At 43.2% G+C, this 16,021-nt stretch overlaps 1 non-coding gene across 1 annotated transcript; it reads right to left on the minus strand.

Annotated features, from left to right (window-relative positions):
* Positions 1-15,145: 15,145 nt before the first annotated feature.
* On the minus strand, positions 15,146-15,309 carry LOC128105990 (U1 spliceosomal RNA). The gene has a single exon (XR_008216559.1). It is a non-coding gene; the product is annotated as a U1 spliceosomal RNA (small nuclear RNA).
* Between the last annotated feature and the right edge of the window lie 712 nt (positions 15,310-16,021).

Below are 16,021 nucleotides of genomic sequence, written 5' to 3' on the forward strand. Positions count from 1 at the left end.
GAGCAGGGATGTTTCTGACTCTTTTACTGGCTTTTGGGACCCTACTCCTCATACTGGGTTGCCTTGCCCAGCCTTAATACAAGTCTTACTGCAACTTGATATGCCATATTTAGTTGGTATCCATGGGAGGCCTGCTCTTTTCTGAACAGAAAAGGAGGAAGAATGGATGAGGGGGTAAGGGGAGGTAGAAAGAGGCTCAGGGAGGAGAGGAGAGAGGGTAAACTGCAGTGAGGATCTAAAATATTAAAAAAGTGGTTATGGAGATGCCAGTTTAAAAGACACGTAGAGTTTGTGGTCCTTTGATTAAGGAAAGATCCCCACAGACTCAAGTGTTTGAACACTTGGTCCCAGTGGGTGGCGCTATTGGGGGAGGTTATAGACCCTTATTAGAGGAAGTAATCACTGCATTGAGGGCTTATAGCCTTGCCCAAGTTCTACTTCATTCTCTGCTTTGTGTCTGGCCTTTGCAGCTGTGATCTCTCAACTTTCTGCTCCAGCCGCCTGCCTACACACACACACACACACACACACACACACACACACACACACACACACACACACTGTTATGGACTCTCCCTCTCTAACTGTAAGCCAGAATAAACCATTTCTTTTGTAAGTCTCTTTTGGTCATGGTGTTTTTTATCACAGTAGCACCAATAACTAACATGGAGCCTTCCCCAAAAGGGTTGAAACACAGGCAGTCTGCAGCAAAGAAACGGTATGAAATTGTCAGCTGAATTTTCAAAGACCAATTGTGGACATCCCACCTCACTGTCCTGACCCAGATCCCAGCTAGGGGACTATGTAGCCAACACACTGCACGCCCTGCTCTACAGATCAGATTCCTAAATGAGGAAAATAATGAGAATAACATTTTCCCTTGAAAGGAAAAAAGGAAGGGAATGCCTATTACATGGCCAGAAACTCCTCTTTTGGGGTCATGGGTTTACTGAATTCTAGAAACTTGAAAGAGTGTCAAGAACTACTTGGGGCCTGGAAAATATTCCTTTCGATCTGCCCTATACTTCTGCTTCTACTGATAAACCCTGGGACTTGCTTGATGTCCAAAGCTACAACTCAGGCTTAACTGATAGCAGGAAGAGGAAGGACTTCCATTGGCAAAACAATGGCAGGAGATCTCTGTGGCTTGGAGACTCGTGCTTGGTTGGCAAGGGTGTAGGTGAGCACAGTTTGCCTTTATGGCAATGCCTGTTTGTGTTTTATAATCATAACCTCTTCTCACCCTACCAAGAGAAGACAGAGAAAGCTTTCAACACTCTCCAGAAATAAGCATCTAAACATAATGCAGCTTGAGCATCTCTCATCCAAAGATGAAATCCAGGATGCTCCAGAATCCAAAGGATTTGAAGCACAGACATGGAGTTACCAGGGGACGATTCTGTGAAACTTTGTTTCATGTGCAGAATTATGGAAAGTACCATATAAAACCATCTTTAGACCATGTACATAAGGTGTACATAGTACACAAATGATGGTATGTCTAGACATGGTTTCTGTCCCAAAGATATCTATAACACACACACACACACACACACACACACACACACACACACACACACACGCAGAGAGAGAGAGATGGACATAATATGAATTTTTTTTTAAATTCTGAAATCTAAAGTACTTCTAGTTCCAGTCATTTTGAAAAACAGATTCTTGACCTCCAGTTTGAGCATGCATTTCATAGATTCAAAGGCTCCTGAAACCTTCCCAAGATCCCACACCAAGAATCCCTCCTTTAATATCCTTGTGAAGAAACCAGCAAATGGTACTGTCCTCTAAACTAAAACTACAACTAAGTGATCCTGACCTTGAAGTAAATAAAGATCCAGTCTTGGAAGCTGAGAGCTTGGGCTTCAATCACAGCATCAGCACATTGTTCTCAACACCAGCCTGGACCAACTGCATCTCTGAGATGCTGCGAAAGTTGAAAACACTTGAAAGAGTGGAGTTGCTGATGAGTGATGATGTGGGGTTGGAAATTCCTTCAATGTGCTCCCCACATTGTTTATAGAAAGCCACGCTCTTTACCGTGGTGTTGGCAACTTCCACGATTCTAAAGGTTAATGATTCTGTGGATCCAGGCCTCACATATATTGAACCTTTCAAAAGCTTCATTTATCTTTCATTTGGAGGATTTCCCAATGACTTTTAATTACATGTATTCTCTGTTGGCAGGAGTAAGGCAATGGAGTACAAGGCTTTGTATATCCTTATTCACAAAGCCAGTACGGTGTATTCGCTGTTAATGAACAGATGGAAGGCTGGGGATGTAGTTGCAAAGAATAATCCACAGTTAAGTGCTGCTTGCTTATCAAGGCAAGCCGGGGAAGGCAGCTTTGATAACAATTCCGTGGTGTATTCCATGGTCTGTTTGGACACCTGAAGTTTTCACTGGGCTTGGGCTCTGGCTGCTGGGAGCACCACTTCCATAGTAAACTGGAGGGGATGCAGTCAGCACACTTAAACAATGTTGATAAAGAGCTGAAGCAGATGCTTGGGGAAGGGAGAAAGAGGCACAGGGTGATTATCAGAGCAGGTGCGGCCCATGGTGCTTCTCGGGAGCAATGAAGAGTTCTCTATTATGCAAGGTGAGAGAAGACAAGAAGCAGACTTCATCCCCCAATGCTGATGACTCCTTGCTCCCAAAGCAATGAATCCATCTTCCTGCCTCTTGGCAGCAGAGCACGAAGATAGCTTGGAAGGGTTTTTCTTCCCCCTACTTTTTTCAATATTCCTGAAGAAACGCATTCTAGCCTTTCTTAACCTTACATTCCAGAGTCTCACGGTGCCTGTACTCAGGAAATACTTCCTCAGGTTTAACTAAATCCCTCTCTGCAATATGAGACCATTGCTATCCTCCAAGGACTCATGGAACAGCTGCCTGGCACCTTGCCAGTCACACCATCCCACGTTTCCATTGTTCAGGGGAGGAACAGCTCCAGGCTTTTGCTGATTGGCTCTTACCACCCAGCAGGAACTCGGGCCAGAACACCAAGCTGCTCTGAAGCTGCTTTGCTGGGACATAAAGTACTTTTTGGAGACACTATTGTCCCAGGACTCTGAAGTCAGTATATGTGACTTATCCGTTTCTGAGAATAAAATGCTCTGAGAGAGGATTTGAAAGGTGGCTGGGAAGGTCATTATAGTGTTTCACCTAGCAATTGTATCTATTGTCTTTTTAAAATACCACCTCAGGTAGTCCAGACTGGCCTCAAGGTTGCTATGTAGTCAAGAATGGTCTTGAACTCCCGCTTCTGCCTCCAAAGTGCTGGAATCCCCCCACCATGTGTCATTATGCTCGGCTATAATTATAACTCTCATTTTTTAAAGATAAAGGAAGGTTGGCTCAGTCAAAGGCCACATAGATAAGAAAAGGAGCCATGGGTTGGCCCTCAAATTATGAGAGTGCAGGTTTTGTGTCCCTCCTAATACACAAGAGTGGCTCTCCAGGGATCACCGATCATGTGTTCCATCTTTGCAGACCTTCCTGTAACAAAGAGCAGAGGCCAGCACAGAAAAAAAGGAACACAAAAGCGCGTTGAAAACTACACACAAGATCAAGTTCTCAGTCACGATAAACCGTGCAACTAGTCAGAGCAGTTGGTTAGCAAGACAAGAAACAGGGAGGTGGTTATGGGAGGTTTGGGAGAAAGTTCTGCTGCCCATCCCAGACTGGAATTCAATACTGCTCAACCCTAGGCAAGCTCATTCCCACTGAGCTTCAGTTTTATCATTTTGGAAACAGAAGAATAATATTTTCACAAGATTATTGTGAAAAGTAAATGAGATAAGTAATAATGAATGAGCAGTCGGATAGGAGAAGCTGAATAAAGGTTTCAATGATCATATTCTGGCGCAAACAGAGCAAACTGAATGAAGTTAAGTTAGGGAAGGTCTTATGGAAGAAGGAAGAGAAAGACTGAGACTTGGGGAAGAAGACAAGGTAAGCTGCATTCTTAGCTCCCACCTCCAATAGGGATGTCATGTTGGCCTTTGAAAGTGAGAACCCACACTGCCTATCTCCATATGCCACGGTGTGTCATATTCCTGTAACAGCCTGTCACAGGAAAGACCATGAGTGGATGGCTCATGTGATACCCAAGGAGACGCACTAAAGCAGAAAATACTCCAGAGTAAAGAGTCTCTTTGATATGATATGTGCTGTAATGTTGAACAGTTATTGGTATGGATAATTTCTGAAAATGTTAAATCTAATGACTTGAATTGCTTGCCATGGACCTGTGGCTTCTGATTTAGATGGGAGAAATGACCTTTCCAAGACGCCACAAATTATTCGAAATAGAGCTGTTGCAATCATTGGACACTTCCTATCAACTGATTAAGTAAATCGTTTACTAAATGGAAATCCAATTTGAAAGGCATACATTTAAACGAATTAATAAGTGAACTGATAAGGCAAAATAGCAGAAGTTGCAAAAGAAGATTCCAGAATTGGTGGGAAACGTTGAAACAAGCTTTAAGCAGTCAGGAGCCAGAGATGGAAACCACTGGGTGCTTACACGGGCTGTGGCAAAAGAGCTTTTGACATTTGCCCAACCCAGTGTGGATCTGTGGAACGCAAACCACAAGGCCACAATTATTTCCAAAGGCATGTAGCACTTCTTGTGGCTGTACGATAAGCTGGTTAAGGTGCCCAGACTAAAGGATTGTGGGAAATCCAGCCTGTGCTTCCATGCTGCCAAGTCATGATGTGGGTTTCTGTGGCTAGTGAAAAGGAGCCAGGGGGTTTCAGAAGCTTCATTACCCTGACTGTTGCTCCTGCAGGGACCACTCGCTAGAAGCAGTCCCAGACCAGAAGATTCCCAGACCAGAGCCTACTAGGAAAGGATGTTCCCCAAATACAGGTGAGAAAATGAAAAGGATTAAAATAATCGTATTTATTGAAAGTCTGCTCTGTACCAGGCACTGTGCACACTGGTTTAGTCAATCCTCATAGTCATTTGCAAGCTAGAGCTTCTAAACTCATTGGCAGAATCCCAATGTAGAGTTGCAACTTTAATCCAGGTCTGACGGGCTCTGAAGTATATAAAGACTGTGGGGTTTCCATCTCATAAATTGACCTCTGCAAAATAAAATACTGTCCAAGTTCACTGAGCTGTCAGTATGTATATGCCAGCTTAGATGAGCACAGGTTTCAAAGCTGCATCCATATTTTCATGAACTCACTGAGTGCTTGGATTAAGAGGTTTGAAGCTTATTTCACTGAGCAGTAGAAGTCAAAGGAGGTTTTAGGAAGAAGTTGAGGTTGAAGTTATCTTAGATGGCTTTCTGTTGCTGTGATAAACACCATGTCCAAGAGCAGCTTGGGGAGGACAGGGTTTATTTGACTTACAGATCCGTGTCACTGTCCTTACTGAGGGAAATAAGAACAAGAACTCAAGACAGGAATCTAGAGGCAGGAACAGAAGCAGAGAACATGGAGGGAGGCTGCTGACTGGCTTGTTCCCTGTGGCTTGCTTGGACCACATTTTTGTGCTATCTACAACCACCCACCATGAGTGTCACTACCCCCGTCTGCTAGTGTGTTTGGCCCTTCCATATCAATCATTAATCAAGAAAATGCCCCACAGACTTGCCTACAAGGAATGTGATGGAGGAATTTTGTCAGTGGAGATTCTTCTTCTCAGATGACTCCAGTTTGGGTCAAGCTGACAGAAAACAACAACAACAACAACAACAAACAGGATAGGGGTGTGGTCATAATTTTCTCTCCCACTGTTAGATTGGAATTCACTATTTGAGAGCATAGGAAGAGACCAACTGGAAAAGCAAATGAAGAGGAGGAAGCAAGCCATAGCTGTGGCAAGATAGCAATAAAGCTTTGAATTAAGTGGCAATCAGAGGTATGATAGATTATATGCCCATCAGGATGACCACAAAAACATTTCCCATGGACAGTCCTCCAGAAACATGTGGTTACCCATAAAGAGGTGGAGCCTATGTCTTCTCCCATGATCCTGGCTGTAGTAGGACAGGCCCATAGGGTTGAGGAAATTGGCTCAGACCAGTTGCCAAGGCACGCACACAATGTACTTCCTTATGAACCAACCTGTAGTCTGTCTGAGGGCCTAGCAACAGGCACTGTCAGAGTTCCTGGTCACTGTCAGAGTTCCTAATCATGCACAGCCATTGAGAAATGACCATGCAATGCCACCAGATTGTGACACAGACTGGATGCTAGAAGGAGGGTATATAAGGCCTTCCCTGTTATTAAATGAATGAATTTTTTATTTGCCTTCAACTGACTCCCAGTGTCTATGCCATTGACTCTGCACCTTCTCACCCCCTTCCCTGAGGGAGCTGTTAGGATCGAGAAACACCTGGCCAAGGCTTTGTGACTGCTTAGACTTATAGGGTATGACCAAAGGATACTACTTGACTTTCAAGGGTAGGTCAGAGACAACAATACGAGTTATGCCTGGTTCTCTTTGTATCATGATGTGGCCATTGGAAGCTAGCTGTTACACTGTGAGAAAAACTAGCAAGCCATATAGAAAGAACCATGCAGAAAGAAATGGGCCTCAACTGAGCTCCCTGTCAATATGGATCAGGATGTTACTAGCTACCTGAGGAAGACACCCTGGAGCAGGTCTTTCAGCACTTAGCTGATGTGTCCTGTGTGACACAGAACAGTGCTGAGGTAAGCTTTCCTGTCTAAGTCCTGTCCAAATTATAAATTTGTAAACAAGCTTGGTTATGTTAATAAGTTTGCTGGTGATTTTTAATGTGGTGGTAGACAGATACCAAAATTGACAGCCAGCACAAAAGGAGCCAACAGGAAAAGGGTTTGCTGGCCCTTCAGCCAATGGCAAGTGACAGCAAAGGTCAGCCTTACTTACTCATTCATGTCCCTATTACTCTGAGAAGTGAAACGTTTTTGCTGGGATGTATTGTGCATCCATTGATAGTCAGTGTAGTTCCAACCACCTTATTTCTAGAATATACATTCTTAGGGTGGTGAGGCATGGACCAATGATCCGAGAGAAAAACACAGTCTATTTACTGTGTCTTAAGCAAGATGTTAGACCTTTCATATCCTTTTTCTCACCAAATAAGTATCAATTAAGAAAAATCTCCCCTAGAATCAAGATTAATATACAACAAATGTGTGCCAGGTACAAGATTCAAACTCAAGCCTGGGTTCATTACTTAGTCTCTTCCCTCTACATCATAGTCCATATTTGCCCCCAGATGATTTCAGTTCAGTTTTGACACGTGTGTACCACTGGCTTTTATTTTTCAGCATTGGGGAGTGCTGGCCAGACAAGCATTCAGCTACAGCACTGCATCCCCAGACCCACTGTTGACTTGTTTGCTGTGGACTCATTTTCCTCCAGGAGCAAGCCATTTACCTTTCTTGGCTACTATTCTTAAAGGAAGAGTTTGCATTCTTGAAGCATACACTCCACAGCCCCTACGATATTGGAAACAGATGGCCTACAGTATGCTGTGAGACATGGGAATCAAATTTTAAAAAAAGTTCTGTCACAGTTTTGGAATGCTGTGCTTCTATGATGCGAACAGAGGATGCAGAGTGGGTCTTTAAAAGAGGGCTTTTTCTTCTTCATTACATTGGCCACTACCTTTGTTTAAAGGACTCTTGAGGTCAGAGTGAAGCCATATCTTGCAAATTGAAGTGCACATAGTTAGCCACATGGAACTTTTAGCCATGCACCCTCCTTAGGCTACTGAGGAAGGCAGAGCCTGGCACAGGCTTCTGGATACTCGAATGGGAAGAGTCCCCACTCTCATTTCTTGGGATAAGAAGCTATGGGGCCAGCAAGAGGTGAGTCCTCTTTTAGTGTGGGATGTTCAGTGACTGCTGCAAGTAGGGGCCAAGGTTCCACCATTTTGTCTTGGCATAGCCTCTGCACACAGTGACCTCACTCAAGCCATTAGCCACTCATCTTTACTCACGAGTTCCTAGGGGACAGCTGTGTTGTGCCAGCCCTGCTGATTTCAAGTCACTTCTGAAATATAAGCCATCAGAACTTGTGAAAATCCAAATGTCCTCTCAATAATCCAACTGTATCATCCTCCCTCCCCTGCAACAGACATTCATTTCTTCCTTAGCATGCCATTTTCCAAACCTTTGACATGGCGCCACACCTCATCATTGCCTCCACCATGGAACATGCCAGTTTGTCAGTTTTAATCTGTCTAAAATCCTGCATCTGCTAGCGTAAACCTTTGGATTTCTTACATGTTGATACAAAGATTTCGCACATTGATTTTTGTGGAGCTCTGATTTCATGCAAGCTAAGCAAACAGTGGCAGGTTGGTTGTTGGGGTAATGAATGCTCCATCAGATTAATAGAAATCGATGGCATTGGCAGGTTCTGGAGGAGACGCAGGGCCTGGGATCTGGACAGCATGCACTGCCAGAATAAGACAGATGGTCAGAAGCCAACACTTTTACCTCTTTAACTTGATGGCTCATTAGCAGATTTCTCTCCTTTGGGTCTCATCTGAGTTTCTTGATTTTAAATGGCACCCCATAGATTGCCCACTAGTCTGGAAAACTACTGACAGAGGCATCCCATGACCTGGCATGGAGAATATTCTACTGCCCAAGATTCATTCAGTAGCCTGGAAAGCCAGGCCTTTTGCAAATGGATGCTGGGGATATTGCTTATCCAGTAGACCACTGGGATCCAGAAATTAATGCCTCTTTGTTAAAGAACCATCCTTTCTCCAAACAAATGTGCAGGAAAAGATCAAACTCTGTATTAGGCACATGAACTACATGGTAACTGCAGACAGAAGTTTATGTCCCACCTGGTCCGCAGTTGCTGAGTCCCAAACAAGCACACAGAGGCTTATATCAATTATAAAACTGCTTGGCCTATTGCTCAGGCTCATAACTAACTATCTCTTAACACTTAAATTAATCCATAATTCTTGTCTATGTTTATCCATGTGGCTTTGTACCTTTTCTCAGTTCAGCGTTCTCATTTTGCTTCCTTTGTGTCTGGTTGGCAACCCCATCTCTGCCTTTCCTCTTCCCAGAACTCTCCTAGTCTGGTCACCCTGCCTATGCTTCCTGCCTGGCTACTGGCCAATCAGCATTTTATTAAACCAAAACGAGTGACAAATCTTTACAGTGTACAAGAGCATTATCCCACAGCATTTCCCTCTTTTTTCTTTTCAAAGCAAAACCCCTGAATCTAATCTCCTTTGTTTAGCTTTCTTCCTGACCATTATCTGTAACAATTTGTAACCAACATTCTAAACAAAGACAAATATCCATAATCCATTTTTTGGAAATGTGGACATAGTTTTCTAGGCTACTTCCTGCTGATTGAGGGTGCCAGTAATCTTACAGTACCCAAAGAAAATTTAGGATTATGGTCAAGTCCTGACTGGAGTAGTCTGTGAGGCTGGATCATCTCAGCCTTGAAGTCTTTCTGGATGCAGAACTCAGAGGAAACTGCAACAGAGGCGATCTGAAATGTTGGATCATCTGGGCCATTTGTTCCCATTGCAGATTTTTCAGGGGGTCTTCCTCAATCAAATCTTATTTTCTTTAACTCAGAATGAATCCATAGCCTTTCATTTTCTGTGGAAGTAAAAGCAAAATCTCTCCTCCAAAGTAACATAACTTTTGATTTAAATTTTGAAGTCAGTATATTTTCAAAATATATAGGTTGGTTTAATCCAGCAGCATTTATAATCAAATGTCTTTTAGCAGCTGTTGCTCCTTCTTCAGCAAACAATTTAAAGACAACATAATAACATATGGTATCCATACTCTCTGTATATTTTCCATCTTTACATGGCTTATTATGTTTTTTATTAGTCTATTCATTTTTTAGGATTTTATTTTATTTATATCCTTTCTCTTTTCTCTCTCAAGCCTATATTATATATATATATATATGTGTGTGTGTGTGTGTGTGTGTGTGTGTGTGTGTGTGTGTGTGTGTGTGTATGTGTGTGTGTACAAATATATTGTAACTCATTTGGAGTTTTTTTCCATCTGAGTCTGTTTTATTGTGTATCTTTAATCCTTTTCTGACCAGGACACTTTTTAAACTGCTAAGCTGGGTGGCTAGAACCAAAGCTGCAGCCCTAGCTGCTGGAGCTGTGTTCTCAAGCCCAACGCTGTGTGCTCCAGCCTGCAGGCAGCAGCAGGAACTGTGAGAAGCCTTTCTGTACTGCAGCCTGTGGGAGAGACTGCAGGAGCCCACCATGCCACTTTGCTCAAGGCAGCTGGCAGCCAGCTCCATCACACAGGCAGTGTCATCTCTGTGCTGATGCTGGCATGAGACTGTGAGACCAGGAAGCCCAATGTGGCTCTGTTTCTGTGTGCTAAGAATGCTCTTTAAGCTTTATCAGGTCTATGTGGATCAATGCCCTTTGGTGAACACCAATGCTGTGAGATAATGCTCTTGTACACTATAAAGATATGTCACTTTATTGGTTTAATGCTGATTGGGCAGTAGCCAGGCAGGGAGTATAGACAGGGTGACTAGACTAGGAGAATTCTGGGAAGAGGAAAAGCAGAGACAGGGTCACCAGCCAGACACAGAGGAAGTAAGATGAGAATGCTGGACTGAGAAAAGCTACCAAGCCATGTAGCTAAACACAGACAAGAACTATAGATTAATTTAAGTGTAAGAGCTAGTTAGTTATAAGCCTGAGCAATAGGCCAAACAGTTTTTATAATTAATATAAACCTCTGTGTGTTTATTTGGGACTGAGAGGCTGTGGGACCAGGCAGGACAGAAACTTCCATCTGCAATTGGCGTCCCACATTGGGCACCAGATTTTGCACAAATCCTAAATGGTCTTATGATAAAAACCCAGAGCCAGATATCAGGGTGAAAGCTGAAAGATCAGAGAAGCAGAGCAAGCCACAGCTATCACCTCTTACCTCACCAACTCCTCAGCCTGACAGAGCCTCTACAAGAGAGTAAATTCCTGTCTCCTCCCATCTTATATTCCTTTCTCTGCCCTGCCATATCACTTCCTGTTTCAACCTTCCCAGTGCTGGGATTAAAGGTGTGTGATCCCCAGTGCTGGAATTAAAGATGTGTGCCACCACTGCTTGGCTCTGTGTAGTGGGTAGTTGTTCCAGCTTTGACCTGGAATTATTGCCCCTAGTGAGACTTCTGGTAACTGCTACACCTACCTGTGACCTGCCCCTGGGGTGGGGCCAAGATGGGAGCCCATCCAGATGTGCCAGGTCTCTTGTTTCCTTGTGATCCTGGACGCTGGACGGTAGACCAAGCAGAGTTCTTCAGAGAACACTGCTGGACTGCACTTCACCTCTCCTGGATCCTGTAACCAACCCCTTTACTGCCTATAAGTTACCCCCAAATAAACCTCCTTTTTAACTACATGGAGTTGCCTTTAAAAATTCCCACAATAGCTCTGTTTCTTCTTTAGACTGGATTAATCTCATATAGCCCAATGTGGCCTTGAACTCACAGAAATCCAGACAAAGGATCTCTGCCTCTGCCTTCTGAGTGCTAGGATTGAAGGTGTGTGCCACCACTGCCTGACCTCTGTGGCCAACTCGGTGTCTGGCTCTGTCTAATGATCTTCAGGAAAGCTTTATTTCTTAGATTACAAATATCAACACCAGCAACCATGAAAGGTGGATTACATTGTCATCTCCATTGTATTTATTCTCATTACCTTGTAGATGGTGAACTGAGGATTGAGAATTTTGTCCAACAAGAAAGAGAGAATGGAAAAGACAGAATTTGTCTCTGGGTCTATAGGGCTGCAAGCCCTGTGGTCACCCACATTGGTAACCCTTCAATTTATTGTTGGTCTCAGTTATGAAGGCAGATATCTAAGCCTGTGGCCAGCATTTGGGGCACTAAATTACTTCCTACTCATGACTTCTCCCTTTTTCTTGTAGATCCCAGGGATTCTCAGCTTTCTTTCTCTTCATTTTATTTATTTATTTTTTTTGAGACATGTTTCCATCCTCATCTCTCTTCTCTCCTACTCTTGTTCCAAATGAGTATCATCAAAGGAAAAAGACAGTGTGGGAACGAAGCTTCAGACCCATCAGAGTTCTTACAGTCAATATTCAACCAATAGAGACACAAGCTTTCTCTTTGAAAAGTCTTATTTTCAGTGACTTCCTTCCTAGGGGGCCTCCTAGGCTTTCTCTTGATTTGGGTTGTCTCCTTCCACTGTAGCTTGAAAGAGCTGCTTAGATTATGAAGATGATTCTAAATCAGTTTTATACTCTTTACCTAAGGCTGGGTGATTTATCCACTTCTTCATCCCTTTATCAGTGGCCAGCCTCTCAGCTGGAGAAAATTCCCATCAAAGACCCCAGAAGTTCACACACATGCTTCAAATTGCATGCTGAGGATGCTTCTTCAGAGAGCCATCTCCATGGCCCTGATGCTATCTGTATCCTGGTAATTTGCCAGCAGAATGTTCTCCAGCCAGACTACACTGCTGTCCCTGACTAGTTGACATCTTTTCCACATACTCTGCTTGTGAACATCACCACACTGCTCCAGTCACTTTACTCGCTTCTTTGGAAAATGTCCTTGCTTTTCCTAACTTCACGCTTCTCCTCTATCTTACTTTTCCATCCCTTCCTCATGTGTCAGTCCCACTGTTCAGCCTTGTCTTTTACTTTCCAGGCTTGACATGAGTTGTCCTAGAAGATGAATACAGCTCATGGCTCCAATATCACCGTAATGATGACGCACAAGCTTTCACACCTTAACTCCAAAATAACATCCGGCGGGAAATGTCCAGGTAGAGTTCACTATAAATCTTTAACATATTGTCTCTTAGATTCATATTTCTGACCCTCCTATCTTTCCAGAATTCTATGTGAGTACACAAAATTTATTCCTTTAACTATTTATTCATTATCTTGTCCAATAAACATTTACCAAGTGTGTATTCAGAGTCAAGTTCTGGGCAAGGCAGTGGTAGCACAGGAGCAAATGGTGTGTCTTGAATCTGACACTGAAGGTCTTCCATCCATTAATATCACCCTCACACAGCTGTTCTCCCACGGTTCCCAGCATTTCTAAGAGCTGTAGTCTAACTGGTTTCCATCAGTCACACAAATGAGTTTTTTTCTCACCTCTATGCCTTTGGTCTTTTGTTATTCCTGCCCACAATAACTTCTTCTCATGCTTTTGTCATCTAAAAAGTCAATATTTCTCACAAGCCACATGTATTTTGAAATAATTAACATAATTCCATTTCCATTTTCTAAATCCCTATAGGATGTTGTGACTCAATGGTCCCTTCTTTCTACTGTGATCATAGGAACTAAGAAGGTGTGACAGAGTGTATATTGGTAACATGTTTGTCTTAGAGTCCTTTAGTGAGGTTGTTGTAGCAAGGAAAACCTTCTTGACAAGGATGAAATTAAAGCATTCTTCCACTCACTCCTTTATTCTTCCACTCATTACTCAGTTCTTTGCAAAAATCCTACAGGTGTCCAGAGAGTGTGAGACCTGTGATAGGATGGCTATCCATGCATCTGGCTCCCTGACCCCTGGCTGTGCTGGCCCTGCCCCACTGAAGCCTAACAGTACTTGCTGGCAGATTCAAGCCTGGCTACATGGGCAGTTAGCATAGACTATGGAACACCAGACTACAGCAAGCAAACTGCAAGGATTATTCTGATGCCCATAGGACTTCATGATGGACCTTTTCTAGGAGGACCTCTTCTTGATGGAGCTCAAGCGGATGTCCAATAAATCCAACACCCTATGAGAAATACGAGCTGGTATTTTAAGGAAAAGGAGCACATCCACCTAAACCATAAAATATACCTTTTCTTCAATATCTCTATGACTGATCCAAGTGAGAAAGTCCCTAGAGGTGACCCCACTGTTCAGATTGTGGCATCTACACAAGACTTGACCCATGACAAGTCTGCTATGATCACTGGTAGATTTCCTAAAGGTCATGGATGCATGCTAGAATCACAGTATCGTGTGGGAGCCTGCTTTCATCAAAAAATTGTCCTATGGCATTTGAAGACTCTTTCAAATGGTGAATGACTAGACCTTATAGAACAAACCAGCTAGAACTTTCTAAGACAGATCACAGAGTCACTGAATTATAAGTACTGTATTATGTGATCCAGTGAAAGGGGAGTATCAATGTAACTGGAATTTCTTACTGGTCTTTTACCCAACAACAAGAACAAGGCATTTTGGAAACTGACCTTGTCCCTACTCATCATGCTCTACCTACTCTCAGAACCAGAGAACCGGTCGCAGGCATAACAGTCTCAGACTTCACTCCCCTAAGCAGTAGCCTCAAAGTGCAGCCCACAGCTTGATAGAACATGTCATGGTCAGAATCAAATGATCCACATGGACTTCGGGAGACACTGGTTTTGTGCACAAAAGTAACTGATCATGAGATTATGAGGCCAGCACTGATGACTTTACCCTATGGGATGTCAGTCAACATCAAAGACTCCCAGAGAGTGTGAGGCCTGAGCTAGGATAGCTATATATGCATTTGGCTCCCTGAGCCCTGGTCTGACTTCCATGCACAGCTTCACTCACATGGGCTGTAAAGCAAGAAAAAATGAGGATAAGGCAAGCAATAATCTCCATCAGTGATCCTAAAGCCTGAGCTTCTCATCTTGATACAGTGTTTAACTTGAGAAGTCAATGATTCTTTCTATATCCCCACAAGCCTATCTATAAAATAGGTTTATTTTTATAAAATCAGATATTCATGGGCCCAGAGAAAGTACTGAGAAAGCACAAATCTTAGGAAAGCTGACACTTATGTATGTTGGGTTTCTTGCTGTGTTGTTTTTGCTTTACAGTATTTACTTTCTATTGCATCCTCAGGACCTGTCAAAGTACATGTCACACAGTAGGAAGGCATGCATGAAGTGTAAAAGAATGAATGGACCAGAGCTTTGGCAATCAATAAAATTTTAAAAGCTTGCAGAGTATCTGAATTTCTTTCCTGTGTCCCTCTTTCTTTCTCAGCAGTCAGTTTACAAACATCTCAACTTGAGTCTCAATCTGCATTTTGTTTCACGGGCATAGTTTGCTGTAAAGTAGGAATTCTGTGTGATTGGGTTGGGTACCTGTCACTCACATAGTTAAGTGGACTCTCTTTTAATAATTAACAAACAGAGAGAGCATGGATGCTGGCTGCCTCTCACTGCCTCAAATTGTGTAGTTGAGTTTACTGTATTTGGGGAGATAAAAGGGGTCAACACACCCAGAGTGTAATGGATGGACCTCACCCTAGGAAACTATATTTGTGATCGTAGTCTTTCCCCTGCCAAAGCATAGGACACTCTTAACACCGTCCCTAATATAGGGTTTAAAGCATGGATCAGTGTAGAAGAAAAGGAATAGTCAGAAGTCAAAGTTAGAGGTCTGGGTGGAGCTAGTCAAGCTCATGCCTGACCTTTTCTCTGGAAACCTGGACCAAGAAGTCTGGCAATACTAGAGCAGAGGGAAAGTGACAGAGATGATCAGATAGAAGATATGTGTGCATATTACCAGAGCCAATCCTCAAGCTACTTATAAACCTCCTTAAGCCTTCATTAACCATAAACAGCAGAGAAGGCTTGAGCTCTACCTGGTCAGGTCCAAGTGGCAGGGACCTATTCTTCCGTGGGGCTCAGGCCATGGAAGGAGAAGCCTGTTCTGATAGCCACCGTTTCTTCTCTTGACATTGTTGCCTGTAATGGCTTGAATATGAGATACCACCATGGGCTAACTGTTAAAGACGTGGTCTCTAACTGGTGGACTTAATTCAAGAAGTGGTGGAAGCTCTAGAGGGGGATGGAGAACCATAGGAAGTAGGTTCTGTAGTCATGTTCTGTGGAGTTGTGTCTGGCTTTGGCATCTTAATACCTTTCTATTTCTAGGTCACCATGAGGTGAAAAGCATCCTCACATGCTCCCACCTCTGTGATATTTTGTCTTGCCTCATGCCCAGGGTGACAGAGCCCAGTGTGACAGAGTTGGCTTGCCATGGACTAAAACCTCTGAGAG

Source organism: Peromyscus californicus, unplaced genomic scaffold (assembly GCF_007827085.1).
Source record: "Peromyscus californicus insignis strain IS unplaced genomic scaffold, ASM782708v3 Scaffold_11__1_contigs__length_118956290, whole genome shotgun sequence".
Taxonomy (NCBI): domain Eukaryota; kingdom Metazoa; phylum Chordata; class Mammalia; order Rodentia; family Cricetidae; genus Peromyscus; species Peromyscus californicus.